Consider the following 18,918-nt stretch of genomic DNA (forward strand, 5'->3'; position numbering starts at 1 on the left):
TTTTCTCACTGGCTCTTTAGTCTGAACTGGTCTGGTTTTGTGAAGTGGAAGTTGGGGGATAGGGAGCTGGGATTGTTACTGGACATGTTTCTCTAAACCTAATATTTAAAAAGGGGGTCCATTGGTGCAGGAGAAAACAATACTTTTCATAGTGCTCAGCTAACCAGGCTTTTCCAAAGTAGCACTGGAGCTACAAAAAAAAAAAAAAAAGGAATTAAATTTGACTTTTTGGTAAATTGCTTTCATTTGGGCACTACATATTGTTAAGTATGTACATGGTACCAGTACAGGTTCCTGACCTGTAAGACAACTATGATGTGTATTTCTTTGTGCTATTGCATCACAGCACACCCAGGGAAACCTCCTGTCTAATTTTTGCCCAGTGCTGTTGATGTCCGAATTTGCAGGTGAAGGAGTGGCTTGGGGAATTAAGTCTTAGTATTTTCCTTTCTCTTCACCTCTCTCTGCCTTCTTCTATTTGCTTTATTTTGTTTTCTGCTATGGGAGCCTTTAGTCAAATATCCCACATACACACTCATCACTTGGACAGCTGTAAGCACAACACATGGGCATGTCTGGGCACTGCATTAATATATCTTGTTGTTGTCTCTCTGTAGATTATCCTCTGTTACTGTAATTCATAACTCCAGCCCTTTGTGTACATGCTTCCATTCTGAAAGCAATAATATCGTTGTTGTAATGTAATATCGTTGCTAATTAAACAGTGTTTTAAGAAGTCAGCTGATAGCTCCTCGCAGCATCTAGGAATTAACCTCACCTGGGAGCAAGCTGCTGGTTGAGGCTCAAGTGAAGCTTAGATAAAGGCGGGGAAAGGAAAAGACATCAAAGAACTAGTCACCACCAAAACCTCATCCTCCACAAATTCTAGGTGTGGAAATGTTTTTCAGCCATAGGGATCCTCCCTCCGCTGGATTTCCAAATAACTATAATCACCAGAACTCCCTCTTTCACCTCCCCCTGGCCTGATTGTCTCATCTTTCTCATTTGAACTTGCTTGTTATGAGCAATATGTTCATGTCCTCCACGCTTTATTACCTTGATCCCAAAAAGGCTTAATTTGGTTCAGAGGGTGCTAATTTAGCAATGCAGGGCTTAGGGACAGCATTGTCCCGGTGGTCTGCTTTTACCCATGACCAAGGTTTTGTTCCTAATCTAAAAGGTCTCCTCAAGATTTGTTCCATGTGTCTTTTCCTAGAGCTCCCTCAGAGACCATGGGTCGATACTGGTGTCTGCAGAGGACAGAGTTGTCTTGGTAGCTGACCAGTGCTTGAAACTCATGTCAGCTTTGAGAATCTAATGTTCAGCAGCCTCCAGTTATTTTTTTTCCCCACAATTAAATATGCTTCTTAGCAGAAGGCATGGAATAAACAAAGAAATCACAACCCAAATTTGGCGCTCTCTAAGGAGCCTCCTGTCAAAATCCAGACACCAAAATCACTAATCATTCTGGCCATAACTTTTAGGATGTTGACTGAGCATGTATTCTGTGATAAAGAGTACAGTATGGATATACAGCTGAGATAAGGAGATGATTTAATCCTGAAACAGATAAGAAGGGTAAATTTCAAGGGCTACAAAGGGAATTCATCCAGCTCTGAGGGTGGAACAATATCACTCCTGAGTATTATTAATGCACCTCGATTCTTTGTTCTTTCACCTTTTTTTTTTTTTTTTTTTTTTTTTTTGCCCACAATCCTTAATAATATGTTTGGAAACTTATTAAACTTACAAATCAAGACTTGGGGTTAAAGGCAACTCTGTCTAACTATCTTATTATTTATAAAAAGATTATCATTAAACATCTTGCAGAGGAATTCTGAACCAGTGCAGAATCTGAACAAAAGTGCAGAAAAAATGGCTAATGTGTCTACTTTTTAATTAAATGTAAATATAATTTGTAAGGCTTATGGGTTTTAAACAGAGAAAATTTACTCTGCATAATTTCCTTTCTGGTTAACCTTATAGACAGAAGTGTAAGTAGGGTTATTCAGAAGAATTTTGTAGCTATTAAGCCAGTCACCGCCTCCGGATCCATTGTCACAGATGACTTCGACGCATCCAAGGTTTCACCTGAAGTTCCTAATTTACAATGACAACATAGCGGTTTCAAGCATTAAAATTAACCTTGTTAAATGACCTAGTTTACAACTTGTTTGGGATGTCAGTAGATTTTTCATCTTTATTACTGCAAACAGGTAACAAAGCTCTTACCCATACATACCTCATCAGAACGGCTCTAACACACAAAAGTGAATTCTTGGTTATTTTAATGTGACAAGTAAATATAAACCAGTTACAAATACAAAGGCAGGATAAATATGCCTGACAATACAGCAATGCCTAAATTACTGCCAGCTTAGTATTAAAAGTTCTGTCGTGGTTTCTGGTTCAAAGAGTCCCATAAAAATCAGAGTTAATTTAAAACTTAGCCATCCATGGGAATATTTCTCATTCGCACAAAACGGGCTCTCTTGTACAGGTCTGTTTACGTGTTTCAGCTATGGAGCAAGTTTCAGTTTCAGTTTGGGAAAGTACCCATATTCAGGCCAGAAAAGTAATTAACCACATGCTTAGCTATGTGCTTTAGTTAGGCATGTGCCCATAACTTGTCATCACTTCACCTGTCGCAGCTTTTTGAGCCAGTTACTTCATTATTTGCATTATTTTTTTAAAAGGCAACTAATTCCTAACAAGATTGTGATACCAGGTTAGGGTAGATCCAATGTTGTAACACACTACTGGTTTTTGTACCAGATCATGGTCCAGCCAGTAAGAAGAGTCCAATAAGCATCACTGCCCAGAGAGACTTGAAAGTCCTGACCCACCTATGGAAAGCCATGGAAATCTTTCCCTAATTTCATCAGGAGAGTCACCCACCGGTCCTTAACAGGCAAGAGGGAGGAAGGAAGGTATGCCACCAGCAGGCTGATGGTCCCCAAACCTACAGGGGCACTGTAGGAGATCAAATGCAAAGGACTACCAAGCTGATCTACAGGTTTGTGGGCTGCTTGTCTGGTGAGCACGGGCCCACCGGCACCCCAGGGACAATACCCTCCAGCACGGGCAGGTTTCTCCGAACAATGTGCAGTTCCAGTAATGGAAGAAATTCTTTGATCAGCGCTGTCAGAAATAAAAGGTGCTTTCACCGAATGGAGAGAGCAAAATAGCTGTTCCCAACCCATATTCTGTCATACAATTACTGTCCAAAGGCACCTCTGGAGATCTCCAGCCTGAGCTCCTGCTCAAAGTAGGGTCAACGCTGAATTCAGACCAGGTTGCTCAGGGCTTTGCTCCTCTGAGTCTTGAGAACCTCCAAGGATGGGGATTGCACAACCTTTCTGGTCCACCGCCCAGCACCTTTGTGCCGCGGGCACCACCGTTCTCCTCTAAGAGCAGCGGGACAGATCCCGGCCAAACTTTCAGGCAGTTTGGGCCCAGCTTTCAGTTGCCTGCTATCCTACAGCTGCCTGCTGTTACCATCTACTTCCACAGCTTTTCCCAAAGCCCTGCTGCTGCTGCTTACACGTAGCTCCCAGCTCACCCTCCAGAGCCCTCCAGAAGCCAAATAGTTCCTAAGTAGGAACTGCTGGCCCTTCCCTTTCCCACACCAGAGAGACCTTTCCTGGCGCGCCGTCATACGGCTAACACATGCTGTGTCTACACTGCCAGCAAGCTGTGATCCAGAGCGCTGCTCCCAGCTTGATCCCGGTGGCGGGGAAGCGGCTGGAGTATGTCTCGGGTCCCCGCAGCCCACCTGCCGGGTTTCCTTCCCACCCGCCGTGGGGTGGGAAGGGGCAGAAGGTGCAGGCTTACATCCAGCCCCGGCGCAGAGCAGGGTGCGACCGAAGTGCATACCCAGACCGAAAAGCAGGAAACCTTTCCTACGTTGCGTATTTTACTGTAGCCTCCGTGCCCAGAAAGAGGACAGGGCTGGCACCAGATTAGTCAGAGAAGGAGGAAGGGAGGTCTGGCAGGGATGAATGCTTGTGGCCTTCTCTCTTCTCTCCAAATATCTCGTGCTGCTCCTTCTCCTAACCTAACGAGCTAGGGCTCCAGGCAATGGTTTTGGACGTCTTTCCCCAAGACCAGTGTCTTTCACAACGGGATGTTTCCTCCTCAGCCCGCACCCAGTAGTGAGCCAGGTCGTCCAGGCTTGGTGCACCCTTGCCCAACTGGAACTTAACCCATGGGGGGAAACCAGGACCCACCAGCCTGGCTGAGCTCTCCAAGGGCTGTGCTCCAGCCCTCCCCATGGCAAGAGGGACTCCGCAGTGGGTCCTCTTTCTCTGGACCTCCTTCTACCAGGGGAAGAAAGGAAAATCTCTGTCCCGAGTTGCAGCAAATTCTTGAAGAAGCCCTTTCCCGTATCCTCCCCTCTGAAGGAGGCAAGCAGGATCCCGCTGTGAGGAGTCACCGATAGTCTCTGTCAGGCTCGTGGAGGCTCTGCCGTGAAAGAAAACACCTTTTCTCTGCAAGGAGCTGGGAGCCAGGACACAGAAAGGCATGTTCCCGGCTGCGTGTCTGGAGAGACCAGCAGGGCTGTGAGGAGGAGGAGGAGGAGGGTGTGGGAGAGACGGAGGCTAGCCTGTGATCTGGGTGTGAAAGAATCCACAGTTGAGCAGGATCAATAAAACGGTGCCGAGGCTTGCGACGAAGGGAGCAGAGAATAGGATGGTGGAGAGTAAAAGAGAAGGAGCCCCCCTACAGCTCCTGAGAAGAGAGGGGTAGGTAAAAAGGGAGCTCCGATACCACCAGGCCCACAGGAGACTCAATGGGTTGTCTCATTATTATGGTGAACAGAGAGAGCTCATGAGCTGGGAAAGATAGGAAGCTTTTATTTATTTTTTCTTTTTAAAGAGCGCAGCCTCTAGGAGGGTTTTTGCAGCTCAAACGCTTTTATTTTGTGCCAATTACTTATACAGGGTCTGCATTATTCCCGTAATCAGTCTAAATGAAAGTCAAACATGAAAGATTCCTAACAATGAGCTAATTGGAATGCCATTACCATTTAGATTTAATAAGGTATTTGTAATAATAAACTTGCCTCAGTCTATAGAGTTGTCTTATTCCTGCTCAGATCTTGCAAGAGTGTAAGAGTTGACATTTGTCATTCGTTCTGCAGGACATTGGATATAACCTTCAAAATGTTTTAGTCTTGCAGTGCTTGGTAAATGTCAGGGACGGAAACAAAATCTATAGCCTGCTATTGTTCAGGCTGTGTCGAGCTCAGAATTAGCAGGAATTGTGTTAAAACTCAACAGCAGATTATATCCCACATATCTTTCTTTATTTGCAGTCCAAACATCTTGTGGTTTAGAATGAGTCACTCAATGTCCTCTTATGTAGCTGCATTCATTATTTGCACTGAGGTCTTGCTGAGGAACTTCAGTCTGGTTCCAGCGCTGCTAGGTACTACACAAGCACAGAGGGTCTTTGCCTTGCATAGCTTAAGATCTAAGCAATTAAGTCAACGCGAGCTCTATCTTGAAGCCAAGATGTCCCATCTACAGAGGTAAAAGCTAATTAGAGCTCCATGTGTACTTACTTTTGAGAACAGTTCACACACACACAAAAAAAAAAATTTCTTGCTTTACCTTTATGGGCGAGCTGTTTTCACATAAAGCATATGTGGGCTCAAAGACCTGGTCTCACTGTGCAGCCGGGGAAGTTTTATTCAACTGTAGTTCATACCACAAAAGCGAGGCGTAATCTTGGTGGGTATTTCCTCTATTATGAAGGCAAAGAGCTTGGTATGAGCACTTTGTGCAGGCTGAGGGAATTCCCCTAGGAATAGACTGAAAAGGCAGAGGTCAAGCAGGTGTGTGTGTACATGTAGGAAGCAGAAAGATAAAGCTGAATCAGCCAAAAAGCCAACAAAGACCTAAGGCAGCACGGACGATACAGAAAACAGGGTGCTGGAGGCATTCTTTAAAATCAATATATTGCTTCTCCCTCCCTCTTCTCACCCCAGAAAGATGCTCCAGAAATTTCTCCTCCTAAAGAGATCCAACAAGCAACCGAAGGGGCAACGGAATGCTTAATTCCAGTCTTTATGGAAAAAAAGAAACCCCACCAAATTTCCTAGTGGCGTATCTCAGCATGAAGAAGCATTACCTATCCGATACACTGTGCTGCCATTAGCCACAGATGAATTATGTTCTGCTGACACTCTGTGGTCCCAGCAGCTAGTCCTGAATGATCTGACTCAACAGAAAACTTTGCACAATAGCTCAAATAAACGTCAAATCATTGGAAACTGGCAAAGATCATGGAAATTTGGAATGTTCCTTTTTGAGGACAGTCTTTTAATGCAATCTGACACTGGGGATTCAGCTGAACATTCATAACGTCCAGGAAATTCTAGGCACAGTTGGTAAAATGACCAATGCTCTTATAAACCTACTTTTTTGCTCAAAACTGTACGTACTTCACGCCAAAAGGTTTTTCAGAAACACAGGCCAACAATCAATGGCCTTAAGTTAACCATATGCCTGAGCACTGTGCTGGATTGCTGGAGAAGGGCAGGGAAGCAGGAAAATCAATAGCTTCCCTGGATATTTTCACAGAAGACAGTTTGTCTAAGAGTTAAAATGTGAGCCTAAAATTCAGACATTCTTGCTCTTGATGGTCTGGTTAAACTAGCTCGTCTTTTTCTGATTCACTTCGCACATTAGAAAAAAACGATGCTTGTTACTTAGATCACAGCAAAGTTGTGAAGCTTAATTTTTTGAGAGGTGTTTTGGGATCCTTGTATGAAAAGTGCTATAAATATATACATTCTTAGTAGTATTTAATTTACTTCCTTTACAATTCCTTTGAGCCAACACATGTTGCCAAAAATGCAATATTCTCTAAGATGTCTTTTATTCTTATATCTGTCTGGAGTCCAGGACATATCCCAGCCTAATAAAGCATCCGATATTGATGCATCCACATACAGTGTGTATATATATAGCTAATACGATCAGACGCTTTTTTTTTTCCCCCCCCTGCAGGAACCCAGGCTTGCTCAATGTACAAGATGGACGTGCTTAGCAAATGAGGCAGCTGTTCAATTTTTATTTTTATGCTCATTGTTTGCTGTGTGGCCACATGTCTCATAGAGTGCATACCATCCAACCTTTGTAGTGAATCAGACGAGGCTCCATCATAACTCACTCTCTTGGAGTATCCAGCTCCGCCTTGCTCCCTGTTCAACATACATATGTGATCACGTAATCAGGGACTGGACCGTAAGAAAGCTTTGACTTTGTCATTTCCAAACTCCATTTTCCAGCCTCAGACTTTCTTTCCATGGAAGTTTTTATTTAGAATACCTAGGGATGTAAAGCTTTCTAATAACAAATTAATGCACTGAAGAACCGCATCACATTGTGCAATTAAACAGCACCACTGTCCTGCAGAAACAAGGAGAGCTGTACCTGAGCACCAGCCGGTCCCTTTTCTTGCCTTACTGAAAGAACCAGCGTGCCTCCAGGGCTGCTCCTGTTTTTCTCTTCTGCATTGTGTCATGGAGCACATGCCAAATATACTTTCATTAATTCTCCTAATGAAGTCTGCAGCAGATCTGCCTGTGCAATTGACTTTTCAGAGTTTGATAATAACAAGATAAGCCTATTATCACCTGTGCTTCCCCCTGTCTGGGAGAGTTGGGGGGAGATGTATAAAGCATCACCATTTTTTACATTCCCCAGTTTTTGAAGCAATGGATTTTCACCCATCTTACAAAAGGACTTTGTTCCTACTTGAGCTAGTATAGACACCTTTTAAGTTAATTAAGTTAGACTGCCTCACAACTCATAGCTGAATCTGTCCTGTAGTCTCTAAATAGAATAATCCTGATAGCTTTGACTGGTTAACCAAGCAACTTGGGACAAGACTAGAAGAACAGAGACATTTCAGTTTAGGAGCAAACTGGAGAAGAACACAGAAATTACAGCACTGGATGCAGAACTCCCTACCTTTTGCATCTTCAAAGCCAGACACGTACGAGGAGGCGGCAAGAAAGCAGCAATTTACGTATAGGCAGAACAAAAGGCCAAGGGCTTAATCTTGCAAAAGCTTACACACACTTATCTTTACACTTAGGCCTGGTAATTGTGGTAGTACCTTGGCTTCAGGAGGCTTCTGAGCATGCAACAGTAGACTATTGCATTAGCACGCACCGTGTTAAACTGCTGCAGAGAGCAAACTCCAGGAGTGAACAAAGTGTGCTGCGGAGGGTCACGGGCTCAGCAATTACTGCAGGCAGTGCCTACGCAGGCAAGATAGACTGTTGTCCCCTGCTCGGCAGAAGTTATGGTATAATATGATATAATGAACATTTACACAAGCACAGGTGGTATTTTTGCATCTCAGAGCCCCAAATTTAAATCATGTAGATGATGGGGAGGCAGTGCTGGAGAAGAGAAGGGAGAAGGGGGTAAGTCCCTCATGAGCCAAGGCAGGAAAACACCTAGAGAAGTACATCTACACGAGCTGACTGGGCAAGAATAGTCTGATGAGCTGGAAACCGCTGTAGTTAGGCAGTGCTTGTCACACTACCCCATCTCGCCCAAGCACAAGGTTGTCACGAAGCGGAGGACCAGGAGACGCATAGAAGCAGACGCTATTTTTGCAAACGTTGCAGCTGCAGGTCCCTTCTCCAAGCTGTAACTGTCACTTTGTGTTCCCCCGTCATTGTCCCATTGCCATTCCCTGGGCTATCGTCTGCCTTTTGACACGCGGTGCCTGACAGGGCTGCACATCTCCGTTCACACCCGGCGTGGTGCTCCACCGCCGTACGGATAATACATTCAGCAAACGCGGTGCTCAGATCTGAAGGATCTGGGTCCTCGACCACGGTCCCAGTGTCAATACGGTGCCCCTAGTCATCTCTCCTTACCATGTGAAGCACAATGGGGACCACTATTCTGACTGGGCCTCTCGGATCTCTTCTAATATAAATAGTAATGACTATAATTATTAATCATTACTGTGATTATATGATTATAATTAATAATCATAATAATGAATCATTATAATTACTCTGCTAAATGACAAGCCCTGCTTCCTCCAGCGAGCTTCAGAAGCACAAAGAATGAGCTGTTGTGTATATTTAGAGGATCTCAAACACTCCTGTACTTAAAAGTCCAAGCGTCTCTGTTTGTTTTAAGGACTTCCATATTGTATTTCGTTTAGAAATCTGCAGCTGCCTTGAATTGTGACCAGTGGAGTGCTGCTACCATATGCAAGGTCCTTTGCTTAAAATCCAGCAGAATCATGAGCAAACAGAGATTGGCAAAGGGAAGGAATGTGCATATGGATATTGCTTGAGGGATGCCAAGCCAGATATGCCTAATATTGCATTTTTCCATCTTAGATTTACAACTGAAAGCAATTCAGTTCATTGAAGAGCATTTTCAGAAAGCCCAAATAAAAGAGCAAAGGTAGAGTCTGCAGACGCTTGAAAGAGAGATGGTTCATCATGCCCCTCCATTTGGCTCTTGCAGTCCTTGGGCATTGGTGCTGTTAGCTCAGGACAAGGGAGGGGAGTGTTTAAAAAACATTAATCCAATTTTTAAATTGCACTCAAGGTGCAGGGATTTTCTCCCTTGATGTTGTGCATGTCCCAAGCCCAGGTGGCTAAGACATGCTAACTGTGAGGCTCAGTATTTTATATGAAATATCTGAAATCTGGTCAGCAGCACATGCTGCTTTGTGACTCGTGGCAGAGGGTGTGGAACAAATGCCCTTGGGGAACCCGCTGAAGTCACTCTATATATTGCATAGTTACCTTCAGTTACCTGGCTGGTGTGAGTCACCAAACTCCTTCCCAGCAATAAAGAAACTGATCTTGCAGAATGTAAAATCCACCCAGGAGATGTCATTGTTTAGGATTAACATTTCATTCTGGCATGCTCAGAAGGGGGACCACACAAGCATAATGACAAACTAGAGGAATCCTGTCAGGTTTTTAAGACAAAATATTTGCTAAGGGTTAGTTGGTATGATTAGATTCAGTGCTGGTGACTCTAAAATCTTATTATCTATTGGTATAGCTGGGCGCGTGTATTTGAGATGCTGTATTTCTGAGTTACTGTAGCAATTACTGTAATAAGCAGGGTGCAGTTAGCAAAAGAGCTGCTGTTGCCATTTCCATGTTACTGAGTACAATGATAGTATAGGAAAACTTCTGCATTGCCTTCTAAGTTGTTGACTTCTTCATATTTTTGATATATTTTGGAAGGAAAGAAGTAGGAAGAGAGCCTGTCTCTGTTTCTGTATCAGGAATGAGCCTGCACACAGCTTTCCAAATTTAGTTACACTAACAGAAAGTGAGAACATCCATGCAGCAGCTCCTCTGTAAACAAAGTAAAGAAAGAAAACAAAGCTGATACTTAAGAACATTAAAGTGTGATCCTCTGGGCCACTCATAATCAACACAGTCTACTTTAGGTATGCACTCTTTTAAGATCAATATGTGGGTCTAGAATTAGGCAAGCAGAAAGACGAAGGATTGATTTTATTTATAATATCTTTGCTATGTAAATATTGACAGGTTAGACTCTCCAGAGAGGGTATGTGCAGGACACCGCTGTGATACTGAGCAGCCTGATGCTGACTGTAATGTCCTCCCAGTGGCAACCTGCCCAGTGGCAGCGGGACGCGTGAGGGGCAGAGTGCAAGCGCATCCTCAGCCACTTTGGGCAGTGGTTCCAGCCGTTACCCCACGTGAGGCAGGGCCATTCCTGCTGTTGTTTAGGCCTCTTTTCAGAGACGATAAAAACTTGCGAGCTTAGAAAAAAGAAACTAAAAAGATAAGTAACTAGAATGGCTTAATTAAAACAGCTGCTCTCACATCTGAACTTGGAGCAGAATTTAGCCATTATTCCTATTTGCAATGGTTGATAGGCACTAGATATTGTACGCAGGGAACAAAAAGATGAAGGCATAAATCCTGAAGGTTTTTTTAGTGTCTAATTGCATCAACTGCTGGCTAGAGTCGGGCACCAAAATAACTCCCTGGGTCTGGGCTCAGGAGTCTCCCTTGAGAAAGCAGTATTCCTTCAGGGACAGGTCCTGAGAAATCCCAGATGAACAGCCCATAGCGGGACTGACACCCAATGTCTTCAGGCAGGATGTTTTTTTATACTACATGCTCTGAGGTGGTGGGAGCACCGAGGAGATGGGGCCTACGGCAGTCAGAGCTTCTTCAACCAAATATGTGGATGTATAGATGATTTAATTACCAGACTGTTTAGGAGAATTTCTAATCTCTCTTCAACCACTCATACTGACATCTCTGATGTGTGATACCACTTAGATTGAAAAGAGAATCCATTTAAAGCCTAAATACTCCAATTACTTTTTTAGATGCGTGGGAGCAGCTCAGAGTTCAAGCACATGATGCTCTTAAAACCCTGCTAAATTAGAGGCCATGGGGTGGGGGGGAGCGAAAGAATGTTAAAGTACATTATGTTTTGAAGGATGTGGTTTTCAAACTGACATGAATGATTTTTTAACTAGAAGTGTAACCTAATATGGGTCAAGGTTTCCAAACTGAGGTGCGTATTGTGCCAGATACATGCAAGCAAAAAAAAAAAAAAAACCTGGGGCAGTTCAGCTCCTACCCTGACCGTGTGACAACCTCCTGTGAACATCTGGCAGTTCCTTGCAGGAACCAGGAGCTCCCAAACGCTGCTCCCAGCCTCCCTTCAAAAACTAGGCTTGCAGAGCACTGTGTGGGCTGCTAATCAACGCGAGGTGACTTAGCCTGCAGTTGCAGTTTGATAGATTGGGGAGGGGGGGAAAGACTTTCAAACTGATTCTTCCAAATCGCTTGAGGCTGCCAGTTAGGTTTTGTGATTCACAAATTTGCTCTCTTGTTATAAATAAACATTTGTTTTCATGATAGTGTCACAGGGACTGGGCTTGAGAGCCTTGCTAATTTTTTTTTCTTTATTCTTGGCATATCGGTACAGTTGAAAGACACACACTCTTGCCTCCTTATACCTTTTGCCAAGCCACAACCACAAACCATCCTTACAACCCCAAAGCGCTTTTGGCAGTTGTGACACAGAACGTATGGCTCATGTGGTAAAATGTGCTGGCAAGTTCCCTATAGGCCCCATCCAGCCATCGCTTATGCAAAGAATTTGATGCCAGATAGCAGCTGTTGTGTTGAGGCCGCTCAGTATCACACTAATCAGTCCTGTCTCATCCTTTCTTTTCACTTCCCTGTCTCCACCTGCTGTTTTCTTTTCTTTTTTTTTTTCGGTCTCTTTTTTGCATCTTAGATTAAGACTGGAAGTGCTCTGGGGCAGGGACCATCCTTTTGTTCTGTGTTTCTGTCTCTTGCCACGGAGTCTGCTTGCCTGGCACAACACTAATGCAAACAGTAATGCCAAATAATACAGCTGGCGCCCAATGATCTCTGGCAGGTTGCATGGCGAGTGACCTGAAAACTGACTGCTGTGGGTAAAAAACACAGCTCCGGGGAACCTTTTAATGAACTTTTTGAAGGTAATGTAGAACTGCTTTACCTAACTGAAAGTATTTGCATAGCAGAGGCCTGACCGGTTATTTATTCTATTTTGGCTGCCTGCGTGTGTTGCATGGTTTTGTTTGGTAGTTGTTAATGTTTCTGATCTAAATTGCAGAACATGTTTATGGCTCAGAAAAGTTGCCCGACAGACAGCCTTAAGGCAATAGTTTGCTCAGCAACAATGACAGTCTGCATCTTCTCCAGAACATGTCTGACAGCAAGAAACGTGCTCAGAGCTGAAGGTGGATTTCATTGTTGGTTAAGGCGCAGTGTCCAGTCTGAAGAGGAAGGCTGAAGAGGAAGGCTAGGTTTGAGCGGGTATGTATCTGCAAGCACTTTACCTTTCCCATTCATTTCAGCGAGCTTCCCTGGCTACTGGCAGGTTTTGATTAAGGAGAAGTAGGAAGCTGTGGCTGAAGCTATAGTTCCTTACCCCTTGTCTGAGACTCTCCAATCTAAACATAACAGATGAGGAATCGGTGTCTATTGAAACAGTTGGAAAAAAATACAAAAGTAAATAAATCCGATGTGATTGATTCCCTCTGAGGCTTCAGTTTTCTTCCTTCATTTTGACCGCAGATACAGGCTATATAGCATCATTGTCAGAAAGGGAATTTGGTAGTAAGATCCCTCCTCTGAGCTCACATGGCCATTTTTTGATGACTTGCTAACTATTTAATTGTTCTAATTATGAAAGGAGATTTTCTATAGGAAGTATTAATGAAGTGTTGCTCATAGTGACACAGCAGCTCAGAGAGTGTCGCAATGTAATTCCTAAATTGTGTACGCGAGACACCTTCACTGTGACTGCACGTCCTGTGATTTGCTTTTTTATTTTCTTGATGGTTCTGTCTCTATACCAAATAATGTATAGTGCTGCATGATGATGCACTTGTTTAAGACTGTAGAAAAAACCAAGATGAGAAATACTATTTGAGAGCTAACTGTGATCATTAAATCATCAAGCAATAAGGTTTTATCTTGTACTCTGAGTATCAAAAGACATTTTACCGCAGACGTTAGCCAAAGCAGAAAACAGTTCGTAATCAGTACACTGGAGTTAGGAGTGTCCTTTTGTCCTCAGCTTCACTATTTCTCACCTATTGCTTACTGTAGTTTTGACACTTTCTCTTCTTGCTTTGTTTGAGACACAGAGACTTACTTTGCCCTCCTTCTTAGACCCCTGCGCCAGGGATTACCATCTGCACCATCAGGCATTAAGAGGAGCCTGGCATAATTGAGCCCTAATCTTTGACAGGGCCCGCTAAATGTTATTGCAAGGCAAATGAAAAATCCACAACCAAACTCTCCTCCAGGAAGGCTTTTAAATGCCAGAGTATCAAACTGTACATGGCTCCAGTGAACAGTGCAGTGGTGGGATTCATGGGAGCCGGGGTTCCTCGATGTTCACATGCAGCCCTAACGCGGAGTGGATACGCAGATGCCTGTAATTCCCTTCGTCCTCCCTCCCTGTCCATTTTGGGGTGTCCAAAGCAAGCAAGAATCAGCTCTGGACAAGCCAAGCACTGCATTTTCCAAGAGTCTTCTGGCTGCCCCACCCCATGCAGGGACTTTTTGCATCTTCTGCTTCAAACAAGGTCAGCCACAAGTGGGCACTGTCCAACTGCGGCATCCCCGCAGACCTGGGCTAAGAGCAGGCCCGGGAACTCGGGGGTTTGCTCCCAGCCTTGGGAGCAGAGCTCTCCACAAGAAGCAAAGCAAGGCTCTGGGGGCGATTCCAGGGTGGCCAGCTCCACTCGTGCTTTACGAAGGATATTTTTATATGAAATGTTCCGTCCATGGCAGCAGCGACAATAAAAAGGTATTTAAACCTAAAGGATGCTCATTTCCTTGTCAGTGTCACTTTGAAAAGCAGTTGTTTCTGGATGTGCTTGTCTCGAGCGCACACCCTGCGTGCGACGCTGGACGGCTCTGCTTTTATCCTGACTTCCTTCCAAGTGCTCATTCCTCCGCGCTTCCAAGTGTGCCACTTGAAGCTGACGCTTCCGTTGGTTTCTGTCCATATAGGCTATACCGTTCACCATCCATGGGAAGTCTCCCATTTACCAAAACCGTAATATTTTAGCCATTACTAACATTTCTAGCAATTAAAGCTGCCGCATAGTTTAGTCAAAGACATGATTGTGCTGTTTGCTGCTGTCTCCCATTAGGAATTTAGTTGCCTAAAACTTTCCGTGCTGTCCAGCAGAGCGGAATGGGCTGTTGACGGCTATGTGCTATTTTTTCAACTACACTGGAATAGAAATGGGTTTGGTAGAATATTTTCACACTGAATTGCAAATGATCCCATGCAGCTATTCTTTTCTTCTCGGCAAATATTTTCCATCTCTGGTCTCCAAACAGTTAAATGAAAGACAGCCAGTAAAATGGAGATCTCTTTAATCCTGGGATAGGCAATTGCAAACAGAATAGAGGACACCAACCTCTTTTTATTTCCCATTTAGGACCTGGAGGTGAAAAGCCAATATTCCTCTGTGAGATGCAGCTAGCTAAACAGATGCTGAACCGCATGCGTTCATTTTAGTCCACTCTGCCAGTTTATGGAGAGCAGAAATATTTACACGCCAAAATAAGTCTCTCGCCCCCTCCAAACCCACAAACTTGACTTCCAAACCAGGCGGCTCCAGTGCAAAGTGCCTGTACCACTGGTTTTAAAGCGTGTTTACCTGTCGGGCCGGAGGTCCCTGTGCCTCTCGGTAGAGCGGAGTGTGACCTGCGGCCCATGGGGCCGAGCCCCCCGTTGTGAGGGACCCCGTCCCCGCTCCCTGGCTCGGGGAACGGCTGCATGGGGGAGCAGCGGCCTGGTCCTGGGGGATGCTGAGGCTGGAGGGGGTGCAAATCGTACTGCTGGGGGAAGGGGTGGGGGAGAGCCAGCAGGGCGAGGGAGGAAGAAGGCGCAATTCTGCAAAATGGCCTCCTCGGATGGAGGGAGACTACTGGGGGAGGGGGGGGCAAAGACGCTGGCTGAAGGTATTTGCAAACGGGCTCGGCCCAAAAAGAAAGTGGCGGTGGTATTTCTATATAAGGAGCAGAGCTGAGGGTGCTGGGGAGCGGCAGGGGACGGCGCTGCGGAGGGGCAGGATCAGCCCCTGGCCCGGCGAGCCCTCAGCACCCAACGGAGGGGATCCCCCCCACACCTCCACATGTGCGATAAATCACGGCTGGGCCACGCAGCCCCCAGCCCCGCAGCAGGGACTGAGCTCCCCACCCGGCCGGCCCGGACCCCCCAAAGCCCCGCAAGGACTGGAGGTGCCTGCAGCCACCCTAGCACCGACACCCCCCACCCGTCTCGGGTGGGACGGGAGATGCGTTTGGCCTCGGGAACTCGTAAATCACCGTGGGGTTCGCGGCTGCGTTTAACACGGAAGGTTTTATTCATGACCACTAGTTCTTTAGTTTCTTCGCTCTGTGGCTTTGCCCGGCTGCGCCAGAAAGAGCCTCTCCTGCTCCCTCCCACACTCCGAGCCCAAGTTTTGTTCCAGCGGGTCCCGCGGAGCGGGGCGGGTTCCGAGCCGGGGGCGCCGGCTCCGCGCCCGCGGAGCGGGAGAAGAAGCCCCGGGCCCGGCGCTGCCCGGCGGCCTCGGCGAGGGGCGCGGGGGACAACGGTGACCCCTTCTAGCGGCGCTCGTACGAGGGGCTGTTTGCCACCCGTCGCGTAAAGAACGGTTAGCCGACAGCTTGGAAATTCAGTCGAATACCTGCACGGACCTAAGTATAAATATTATTTTTGAAAAGAACAATATGTAATTAAAAACTAATATTTAACAACTTAAACGCCTATCCTCTAGGAAATAACAGCCTTTCTTCGCAAAACCTCGAGATTGACTTCGCTTCCTCCTGTAAAATGAGGCCAGATTTAATTCTCCAAAGATCAGTGAGATCAAGTATTTCAGCGCTCACTTTACAGCTCCGGGGTATGTGGGACCCTTTCCCAGCTATCTGGGGAGGCTAGGAAATAACTCCGGGAAGGAGGAGGGGGGAGAAGGAAGGAGAATTAATTCCCAAACACCGCAGTAACACCTGTAGTATTTCCTTAACTCAACGTCACCGCGGCGATCGCCGGGAGCGGAGTTCTCTGCAGCAGCGCGCAGTTCAATTACAAGCGGGGAAACGGCGCAACCCTTACAAACAAACAAATAAACAAACAAACCAACCCATCAGGTTTGCTCGTTTGTAAGGAACCGCCCAAATTTTGGAAAATCGCTTGGTGGAGCAATTCGGTCCCGGCGTGATACAAGCGGGGAAGGAGGCGAGGTACCATCTCCGTAAACATCCTCGCCTGTTGATGCGGGGGCTTGTTCTCTGGGCTGGAAGGAGCGAACTACAAATAAATCTGTTAGTTTCACTGATACCTTAAAAAAAAAAAAAATATAGCGACTGCGAGGGTCCCTGCTGCCCGCGGGGGGGTCACGCACTGCGCCCCGCTCCGCTCCCCTCGCAGCGGCTCGGCTCCTCTCTGCAATGGCACACCGCGGCCCGGCTGCAACCTTCCCCAAACCCTCCGCAAGCTTCTCCTCTTCCTCCCCCGCTCCCTTCTCCTGAAATAACAGCGAAAGGGGAAACAAACTTTCCCGTGCTAAACCTCCCGGGGAGGTGGGAAGCGGAGACCGGGCGGCCCTTCTCCCTGTCGCCGGCCCCCCCCCAACTCCTTCGGCGGCCCGGACGGTGCGACGGTGCCTCCGCAGCCCGTTTTTTGCTCTACCTATGCGGGGAGCTGCGGGCAGCCCTACCCGGGGCTCGGTTGCCCTGCGCTGGGGTGCGGGGAAGCTGCAGAGCAGATTTTCAAGAGCGAGGCTCTGCTGCGGCACTGCGTGTGGAGCAGAGCCCTCGCAGCCTCACGCACTCTTTCCTACAAGGAGTAAGAAGGAACTCTGCCTTCACCATCCCTTGCCTTTGGCCGCGGGGAGTTCTCCCTCCCCGGGACCCCCGCGGCCCCTGGCCGGTGCCCTCGGAGGGGCGCGGAGCGCGGTGCAGCTCTCCTGCACCGCCTGGAGCTCCGGCTGCCTTCTCCGACCTGTGATCAAAAAGCCACTTTCTTTACGGTATCATCCTTTTTTTTTTTCCCCCGCTGTAACTGCCTGTGAAAAGTGAAAAACAATCGGAGGTAGGCGATTGCTGGAGAGAACCTCCGTGTGCGCGCTCGCTTGCCCATATGGAGAAAATTATCCCTCGAGTTCAGACTTTCGTTGGATCGCAGCATCAAACAGCCCAGACCTAGCGGGAGTCGGGAGAGGGGGTCACTTTCCATTCCCGGCTGCTACTTCTCCGCCTGAACGGCCGGAGAGGGGAGCGAGGAGCCGCCGCAACCCCCCAAGGCTCCCTGCCTGCCTCCGGCAGCCGAGCCGGCAGCCCCGCACCCTGCCCGGCTGAGCTCGGTGCCGCCGTCCCGCTCGCTGTTCGTCCCCCTGCTCCCGGCTACCGGCTATTCCAGCACGGCCCTGCCACCGGATCGGTGTGGCTAAGTGTTTACAGGGAGGGCTGGCGGCTGGGAAGGGGGGGACCGAGCACCGCGGTCCGTGTCCCCTCGCAGCCCGGTGCTCGCCGCGCTGCGGGAGCCGCACGGCTGCGGTGACTCCCCGCGGTGGCCTGACCTTCCCCGTTGCTGCTGCGGCGAAAAAAGCCGGACCAGCAGTGGGAGAGCTGCGTGTCCCCCCGAGGGGAATGGCCAGCCAAGCGACCCCGGGAAAGGCAGGCACCTCTGCCCCAGCTATCCCCTCGTTTGTGCACTGCACCGAGATGAAGTTTTCTAAAACTCCGAAACAAGCTTTTTCCTATTTTTTCCCCTTCCAGGAAAGAAAAAAAAACAATTAGACCGTAAAAGCGCTCTTAGTTCGGAACTACTCTAGAGCTGAAAGCAGTTGTTGGATGGCAGCATCCACCACAACGTAACGGAGAGGTAGCCCGACGGAATCACACACCGTTTAAGCAAAAGCCCCCACTTATATGTTCGACATACATTATGCATATAGAAAAAGCCACCCCGGGCCCCGGGGGTCTGAAATATCCACGGAAAGCGCTGATTTTGCTTTAGGAGCTCTGTTTTATTACACTCTGTGTGACTTCCACAGCGTGCACATCCCTGCGAGCTTGAATGTTTGGGAACACACATCAGCTAGGGAAGGAATTCAGCGAGGTTATGCGTGTCAAAGCGGGATACTTATGTTCCTATTCCAAGATGCCACTGCAAGCAATTATGTACTTCAAGTCCTCGAAAAAATGCATGATTTAAAATGAAATACGTATTCATTAGTATCCTAAACGACACTTTAATGTGCTAATATTGAACCGCTATATTTCAGAAGCTTGGAGAATTCTTGGAGAGTTGTTCGTCTCTTTCACCGCAAACTCCT

General features: G+C 46.9%; 3 long non-coding RNA genes across 11 annotated transcripts in view; 1 reads left to right on the forward strand and 2 right to left on the reverse strand.

Annotated features, from left to right (window-relative positions):
* Positions 1-2,894, forward strand: part of LOC138687791 (uncharacterized) — a 37,154-nt gene extending 34,260 nt beyond the window's left edge. The window contains exon 5 of the long non-coding RNA XR_011326916.1: positions 2,776-2,894. This is a non-coding gene — a long non-coding RNA (uncharacterized lncRNA). The remainder of the gene's footprint in view (positions 1-2,775) is intronic.
* The window catches only part of LOC138687789 (uncharacterized), a 35,563-nt gene that overhangs the window by 10,119 nt on the left and 6,526 nt on the right, over positions 1-18,918 (reverse strand). Inside the window, exons 2-3 of one of the 9 annotated variants that reach the window (XR_011326911.1) lie at positions 5,616-5,816; positions 99-5,525 (exon numbers count right to left, since the gene is read on the reverse strand). The exons of the other annotated variants lie outside the window; for them this stretch is intronic. This is a non-coding gene — a long non-coding RNA (uncharacterized lncRNA). The remainder of the gene's footprint in view (positions 1-98; positions 5,526-5,615; positions 5,817-18,918) is intronic. 9 annotated transcript variants of the gene reach the window in all.
* LOC138687792 (uncharacterized) lies at positions 15,920-17,603 on the reverse strand. Its single transcript, XR_011326918.1, has 2 exons — positions 16,827-17,603; positions 15,920-16,689 (listed from the first exon to the last, which is right to left on the reverse strand). It is a non-coding gene; the product is annotated as an uncharacterized lncRNA (long non-coding RNA).

The sequence above is a fragment of the Haliaeetus albicilla genome, chromosome 11 (genome assembly GCF_947461875.1).
Source record: "Haliaeetus albicilla chromosome 11, bHalAlb1.1, whole genome shotgun sequence".
In the NCBI taxonomy this organism is placed as follows: domain Eukaryota; kingdom Metazoa; phylum Chordata; class Aves; order Accipitriformes; family Accipitridae; genus Haliaeetus; species Haliaeetus albicilla.